Source organism: Ischnura elegans, chromosome 9 (genome assembly GCF_921293095.1).
Source record: "Ischnura elegans chromosome 9, ioIscEleg1.1, whole genome shotgun sequence".
NCBI lineage: Eukaryota > Metazoa > Arthropoda > Insecta > Odonata > Coenagrionidae > Ischnura > Ischnura elegans.
The window spans coordinates 22,508,082-22,516,842 of record NC_060254.1 but is presented as its reverse complement, the minus strand read 5'-3'; the positions used below and the strand labels follow the sequence as shown (position 1 = coordinate 22,516,842).

The window sequence follows — 8,761 nt, the reverse complement described above, 5'->3', positions numbered from 1 at the left end:
TCAATGAGGTCCATTGCAACTTGTGGAGGGAACGAAATAAATTAATGAATTCATCACCAAGTCAAAAGGTCAAAAGGATCATGGGTATTCCTCCACTGCCGCATCTCACCCCGGCGTTGGAGTCTCTGTCTTCGTTGTTAAAGATACATTAAATCCAAGGCCAAATATCCTTCTGCCATTTTCCTAATATTAAATTCCATAACACGAGCTACTAAAGAACTGTACACAGTATAACTCACTTATCACGAATTTCAGGGGGCCTGTTACAAACAGAATTTCATAATATCCATTGTAAAAGATTTTTCCCTATATATCGCATGATTGCCACATAATTAATATTCTTTAATCGTGTTTATTTAATCAACGGATCATTAAAAATTAACCATCGTTCTACCCTTTCCGTCAAGCGGCTGTGAAGAGAAGGATTACAAGATTGACAGTAAAACTTCATGGTGATGGCTGCACCCAACGGCGTATAAAGGATTTTGTTACTTTACTTTTTATGAAAAATTCCTCTAGGGACCAAAATATAGTTAGTAGTGGCGATTTCTTATCATTTATTACTAGTAATCACTCGTAACATGCGGGAAAGTTAACATTTGCTATCTAATAGGAAAGTCCAACGGAACGAAATCACAATTCGTAACAGGCGAGATTACCTTAAAAGCACGATCGTAATTAGCAAGTTTTACTGTAATGTTACGTAAATAATAATAGCTGTAAATGAGACTTTATATATATTTGCACCTTCCTTTCAATAAAATCTTTCTGAAATTGTAGTAAAAATATAATAACCTTACATTACATGAAAAACAATAAATATTGATTGTCTTCTTTGGACAAAATAAATATTACTTCACCAGCAAACACTAGTTAAATTCCACTTACAATTAGCAATGCTTTTATTGTGTATTTGTAAAACGACTAAATAAGATGCAGCGGGTGCTAGAATTAGAAAAGGAAAGCAATTTGCAAAGCCATCACAAATTGTTTATACGTTTGTAACATTGGCAAAGTTAATTACAGCTACCACTACGTATATTTTATGTTTTAAGAATTTCATCGTACATTCAAATTACAAAGAACATACAATTTCAGCGCATCCAAGTCTCAAAAAACGACGGAGATAATGGCTTAAAATCATCAGATTAGGCCGAAAAGTGAAAACAAAACTCCGCTATGTTGCTTAAAAAGTGTCGGTAGGTCCTACCGAGCGTTTCAAAATCGTCGGTAGCTACCGACGGATTTACCGACTATTGTCGGTGGAATAACGACAATCGTCGGTAGAACGTGTCACCTGAATCACTCGTACCGAGACTTATCGGTAGGACCAGCTTACCGACACCGACAATCGTCGGTACGGTGTACAGAATTCCGCCCCAGGTTCTCTTAGCGAGGTCCCTAGAACATTGCAGAGGTTTCTATTTGATTGGTGCATATGCGGCTGAGGTAGTCCCGGGCTTCAATTAGTATTTTTATAAAGGGAACTTCATTTATATTCCTCCCGGGAGGAAGTAACATTCCCGTAAACCACCACTAGGAGTTCTGGCGTTTACTTTGACGAGTGGTGTCAAATTTTATGTCCATTAGAAACCCTTTCTTTAATTGTTAGTAGCACACTATTGCTTATTTTACGCGTGGGATACATTGAAAACGGAATTTCCCACGCCATTTGCAATTGTCGCAGGTTCTTGAGGATACGGTGGAAAAAAGGAGCATATCAAGCGTCAAATAAATTGTGTTATTTACTTTTAATGACCCGGCAGTGCAAAAAAATTAGCGGTTCGGCTGCAATCCTTCATTATGAGGTCTGCATGGTTATACTTGTAATACTAAAAAATATTTTGGAAGTCTGATATAAAAGAACTTCCAACGAAATAAAAGTTTTCAACTCCATAATTTTATTATTGAAAATTCGAAGTATTTCAACGGCCCTCGTTACTATTATTCCTTTTTCGCTATATTTCAGCAATGCCTACCGCTAATAGAGCATTTAATATCTCGAGCAGAATAATAAACGAATATCACACTTATCATTGATGTATGAGATTTTTTAACTACAAATGAAGACGACAGCGTAGAAATTTTACAAAATAATGTTTATTTTGTTTCAGCTATACATGATTACTTTTTGCCCTTAAATTCTTGATTGTTTGGATTCTTCTGGTTTCCATGGTTATCTAGGTCTGCCTTGGTTCCGGCTCCATGGTAACCAGCTTGGTGGCCTAGAAATTCAAAGGAAATGGTGATAGGAAAATAAACATCTCTTCCCACTCATTTCTCCACACACTACAATTTTCATAAGAGTTCCATATTGAATGAAATAGCACAGCCACAACTACTGGAGTAAAATATTTTAAAAGTAAAACATTTTTGTAACAGCAAAAATTCAGGCAAAGAATAGGATATTTATTTTGCATAAATTACTATAACTAATCATTGTGATCCACGAAATGAAAATCATAAAAATAAACGTCAAATCACAGAAATTATTCATGCCTCAACACATCTCAATTAATGCAACAAAAAACTAACGCTGAAACTCTGAGTAAAGCCTGTAGAAATGTATAATGCAAACTTTATGCTCAATCTCAAAATTACAGTACTTTCTAATAGTTAATGTATCATACGTGTACTTTTACGTTGTTATTAAATATAATGAATCTAATTATTATAGCCATCGTTATGTTCAATATTGCTTCGTAAATTATAATTCTTGATCTAATTGTTGAAATGCAATATTATAAAATCCTGGAGATTTTCTTACATATTTATTTATGATACTTGCATTGAATGTAGTTAAATAATTCGTTTTTTTTTATTTGTACTTGTGTTTCATTTCTATACCGCATAGTTACAACAAAAAATTGATTTTCCTGAAGTTATCGTTTTTCTCGGCACATATTGTGGAGAGTTAAAAATTACTATTAAAAATATTATCAGTGACGAAATTATCAACAATTAACTACACATTAACATTGAAAGTGAAATATCAACATCAAAGTAAAAATAGGGGTTCTACTTCGCGCTTCGGCCACACCTTGAATATGCAGCCAGCATATGGGATCTGGCGCGGAAAAACCTAATCCGTGAACTTCATAAAAATAAAAATAAAGCTGCGCGATTCATCAAAAATTGCTAAGGTCCTACATAAAGCGTTACACAGATTTTCATTTAATTATGCTGGGAGGTTACACGCTTTGCTTAGATTTCTTGAGCGATTGAGACTGTACCTATATCATTCAGAGGGACACGGAGGATATCATTTTAGAACCTTTTGCATTTCCAGGTCCGACAGAAATGATAAATTAAGAGAGATATTTTGCCGAACGGATAGGTATGAGAATTCTTTTTTCCCCCCCGAACAATTAAGGCTTTGATAAATTCTTAACGGAACTCCGCTAGCGCATTTCCTTCATTTTTTTCGGCTGGTGTTCATTGGCGGATACATATGGGGGGCGCGCTCCCCCCCCTTCATTGCCAAACATTGCAGAACCACAATTGTAACTTTTGTATGTCATAAGATGGCATTGTGTTGCATATGTGAATAATTAGTTTAAATAAATCTTTCTTAAGCTTTCCATGAGACTAGATTATTTTTCATTGCGATAAAATTAAAGGTAGCTTAAGGTATCTTTACTACCCCACCCCTTTAGTGTTTCCTGTATCCGCTACTGCTGGTGTCTCAGTAACCCCCGCCAAACGCTTATAGAGGCGGTTTGCGGGCTAGTATGTTGGCAGTTTCCTTTTCCTTTATTTTATTAACTAAATACCATTATTATTAAATACTACCATTAAATACTAACCAGGTCCCGTTTTAGTATTATTGGGATTGCATTGGTTGGTTCGATTTTTATCGTCCATTGTTAGCAGAAAACAAGCTTTACAACCTGTAACAAAACAAGAAAATAAGTATATCGTAAGGTGTATACTTGAATAGTAATAATATTTCAATGCATATGAATAGAATACATGGAATGTAATGTACTTGACAGAAATAAGCATAGAAACAATTCCCCGGCAGATGATTTTTCCACACCTTCATTCGGCGAGTAAGACCTTGAGTTTAACACATAAATAATACGATTCCGGGGTTCTTCAAATGATTTCATTCTAAATGATAGCTACGGAAAATTCAAGGATTTAAGGCTTCCGAAGTCATGTTATATAAGAATGATGACGATTAAATAAATCGACCGAGTAAACAACGAGGAAGTCATGAGAAGAGTAAGAGGGAATTTTCGTGAAAACTTAAAAGAAAAGAGGAAACGACCTCATCGGCCATAACTTAGCACATTAAGGCCTCCAGGGCTATTCAGTAACTCTTTACGTGGCTGCGAAGACGGAAGATTTCGTTCACTTGGCTACGCCGCGTTAACATTCGAAGACGCGTAATTTGCTATTCAGTAGGAAGTTAAATCTGATGCTTTCCCGTCGAATATATTCGAAAAAGGCTATTCGGTCTTCCAGCTGGGTGGTCTCCCTCCATTCTACAGACGTTTCGGAACACGAGTCGGGTTCCGTCCTCAGGGCTAATGAGTAGTTGCTACTAGTAGGCTTCACGTAAACATTTTCGTGCCTTCCCCTTCGCGGTAGTGGGGGAAGTCGAAGATACCCGAAGTTTTCCTCCAATACGTCACCGCGAGCCAATCAGAGAAAATCGGCATGCAATTGTCCTCGATAAGCAAAAATAGAGCGAGATTCGGCTGGTAAGCTATTATGTTATTACGTCGATTAATGAAAAGTACGTTGTACACTTTTAAATTTAAGTGAGAGCACAACGTGTATATTAATGATGAAGGTGAGTTTGTCGCAAATACGTATGCAATTAGATACCAAAAATCGCAACGAATAATTCGGATAAAACTTGTAAATGAAAGGAATTTGGCGTTATTATGCATTTGCTTATGGCCGACCCGTTTTAATGATATGCAAGTATTTGAATTGAAGTAGTCAGTATCCTCACATCGTTTCTCGCAGAATTGGCTAGATAATTAGTTAAAGGCAATGAAAATAGTAATGTAAACAGTCCTTATGAGTGTGGTAAAATGATTTGAAAATTATTATCAATCGCCAGCGATGTCCTAAGAATAGTTTGCTTGGTTATTGAAAGACTGTACGTAAGATAGGATAACTTTACGGGATAAGAGCTGGTAACAGGGTACTAAGAAGACGGAAAATAAGGTGAAGAACTATACCTCTCAATATAGAAAGAAATAAGTATCTATTAAAACGGATTGCCTATAATTACGTTGCAACCATGACTTCAATGTTCACAATTTATATCCTCATTAGGAGTTACTACCTCATAATTTTGGATGCTTAAAAATCAATCACGCTATAATATCATACATGTAGCAAATTTGCAGCATCTAAAAATATCACATTTTTTTCTACCGTTCCTAAGAAAAAGGAAGAACTGCCATGGGTAGCAATTGAAATAAACTGAGGAGTATAGCATAAACAGTGATGTCTGTTCTACTTTTACCCTGAAGTACCTCACAATCAAGATGTATAGAGAGCCAAACAGTGATAATTGTTGAGGGAAATTTCTACCTGGTGCAAGAAATTAGATGTCTTATACATGTAACAGATAAATGCATGAAACAAATAATGGATGAAACATGACCTAATGGTAATATTTCTTTTCTCACTTCATTTTAGACCATTCCTTTCTACATGGGAGCCCATGATTAATTTTAAGGTGGAAAATCGTAGTTTGACCACCAACAAAAGCAATGTTAGAGAATCAATTTGTAATTTACCTGAGCATTAGGTAACCTGTTAATAATTAATTGTCTAATAGTTCTGGCCTTGTTTAATATCCCTCTTTCATTAATTAGGGACTCTGCAAGAGCTGGGATCAACAAAATAATCAGCCTCCTCTGGGAAGGGAAAACCAGCCCCTAAACACATATTATGAAGTGCATCACAAGAATTAACAATCAATACTGATTTTATTTGTGTACACTCCAGCACTCAATGTTTCAACAAACATCTGAACCTAGAGTTTAGAACCCCAACGCAACTCTCAATAGACTTTATAACCTGCACATGGGCTTCAGTTTAATAAGTTTAATAGGCTACGTCCACAACTACAATGAACACTACTGTTTACTCGTACACAGTATGTAACTCCGTCATATACTGCGGTCTGGCTGCTGTTCACGTGGCGGTTTTCGTTTCTTCGCGTAAACTGAAGCACGAAACTTTACGCGGCGGAATGTTCGAAATGCCTTAGTGAATAGCAACAAAGTGATTTTCGCGATCCCGTCACGAAACCTTTCGTCTTCGCGGCCGCGTAAACAGTTACTGAATAGCCCTGCTGATGAAGAAAATCGTCAAAAGACAGGGAAATAGCAGGAATGGGAGAAACGAAAGATATGAAAAGAAACGAAGACCGCGAATAACACATATGGAACAGGATGAAAAGGATGTGAAAGAGAAGAAATACGTAGGTGTGAAAAGAGAAGCCGACGGTATAATTGAGTGGGGAGCTGCGTCAAACCAATCTTAGGATTGCAGGAATATTTCTCGGGTTTCCCACCTGGTGTAGTATCGGGTTGTAGTTCCCAACGTTTCCATGACTAAGTCCGTCATCGTCATCAGGGGTTAACGTTGGGAACTACAACCCGATACGACACCCGGTGGGAAACCCGAGAAATATTCCTGCAAAGCATACGCCGGGAAAAACTCAGATTCTACAATCTTAGGATTGTTGCCCAGTGGTGTTGAATAGAAGAGCCCGACCGATAGTATCAATAAAATGTCGCATAAATCACGACCATTATCCACGAAACAATAGCAAGTCTTATGAGTCAGTTTAATTAAACGAAATTATATCTATCCGAAAACAGGGAAAAACTTTACGAAACTTTGCGAGAACACGAAAGATGCTTCATACAGGATTTAAAAAATTCATAACATTACCCTTATTATTTCTGTCGTCTGGTATCGACTGATGAAATTTTCTATAAGTAATGTAAAAATTGTCTTCACCAAGGGATTTAGTGCATAAAAATACTCATCGCCCGAGAAGAAAAACTGATATGTGGCTAGCTCACTCGATATAACAAGTTATTAATAGAATTCGTAAATTGGAAAGGAGAAGTTTCGCTCCAATAATAAAATTCGCCATGAAAAATCATTTGGTTAAGACGGGATTCAAAGCTAACCCAAATGAAATTTTTACGGCGAATTTCGTCCCCGGTGAAAAATGCTCACTCGTGGGGGTGACTGCGTACAAATTCACAAGTCACAAGCAGTGCTTTGAATAAAAAAGGCTTATTACGACGAAAAAATTATTTTTAAAATTACGACGAAAATTCGCATTCGGCCATTCCCTCGAAAGTTTTAAATTAAAACAATGCGAAATTTCCCGTCCACTTTTTGAGAGTTGGTGAGATCATTAGACGTCCGGCTCACTAACTCGTTCAGAGAGAGCCGCTCATTGAAGGAAGGAATCCCTATCAAGAGTGCAAACATCAAGAAACCACGCGAGGGAATTGTGTGCGGCTCATGAGTAGCCGAGTGGCGGTGACCCGCTCAGGTAAAAAATCGTTGACGTCACCAACTTATCTACGACATGGTCGAGGCCGCAGATTTTTCTCCGCGAATAGCAATAGAAGTAGGTGATGAATCACAAAGCGGAAAAAAAGTATGCGTTTCTTTGTTTCAAAGTCTAACGCGATGAAAATTTTCGCAAATAAATTCGCAACCTACTTACTAAAAAAATTATTGATTTGAAATATTTCTCTCCAGTCATGGGAATGAACAGTTCTTTCCCAAGAAGAAGAAATATTAAAAAAAAAGAGCTTTCAACTCCAACAGAAGCTTAGAGGAGCACTCGAACAGTATAATTTTAAGAAAAAGTATAAATGTGACGCTTTCGAGCGTGACAAAGTACTTACCTTTCAAGATAAAAACTGCTGCAGCAACCTCGATCTGTACTGCTGCTGAAATGGCATCGCCATTTATACCCGTGAGCCCTACCCCCTACCACCACCCTCTATCCCTCATTCGTAATCTAATCTGACAAGCAACTACATACTCCACCCTTCCCAAAGTAACGCCCACACGTAATCCTCAATGAAGTTTCCGATGGATCTTTCATTGATAATTTTTTCCATATCAAAAGATATCTCAAAGACTAGCCATTAAGACTCTTGCATTCTTTAGAAGTAGCCATTGAGGGCATTTTAAATATAATGATGCGTTGATGATAAAATTACGGTAATGAAAGACCTTGATGAGTCCAACTCCTTTCAAGAATTCAATAACCTTCATCGCTCTATCTCCATATCTGTGGGCTGTCGGAAAAAAAAACGATAAAACGGAAAGTTATTCAAACTTTCAACCACATCATTCTCCCCTATAAAAATGAAGTTCTGTCTCTAAAAAACAGGGCTTTGATAGAACGCGATTCGAGTTACTATGATAATAATCGGTTTCTTATTAAATATTCTGAGGAATAATGAATTACCATTTGGCATGACAAAATGTTAACTAAATCATAGCAACATCAAAAGATTTCAACAAACTGCAGTTAAAAGCTGTCACAAAAAGACGCTGAATGCAGTTAAATCATTGTGAAGCGTAGAATTGTCAAACAAAAGCTATCATAGAAGTATGAAAAGAGATTCAAGCTACGAATAGGTGCGTAAGAATAGGAACTCTTTCGATTTTTTTTAATTTAATGATAATTCAACCCAAATTAAGAATGAATAAGTAGATACATCTCATTTCATACTGGCGAATTATG

At 36.8% G+C, this 8,761-nt stretch overlaps 1 long non-coding RNA gene across 1 annotated transcript; it reads right to left on the bottom strand.

Moving 5' to 3' along the window:
* Positions 1-2,080: 2,080 nt before the first annotated feature.
* On the bottom strand, positions 2,081-8,015 carry LOC124165748. The gene is made up of 3 exons (XR_006866309.1): positions 7,911-8,015; positions 3,807-3,890; positions 2,081-2,225 (listed from the first exon to the last, which is right to left on the bottom strand). It is a non-coding gene; the product is annotated as an uncharacterized LOC124165748 (long non-coding RNA).
* Between the last annotated feature and the right edge of the window lie 746 nt (positions 8,016-8,761).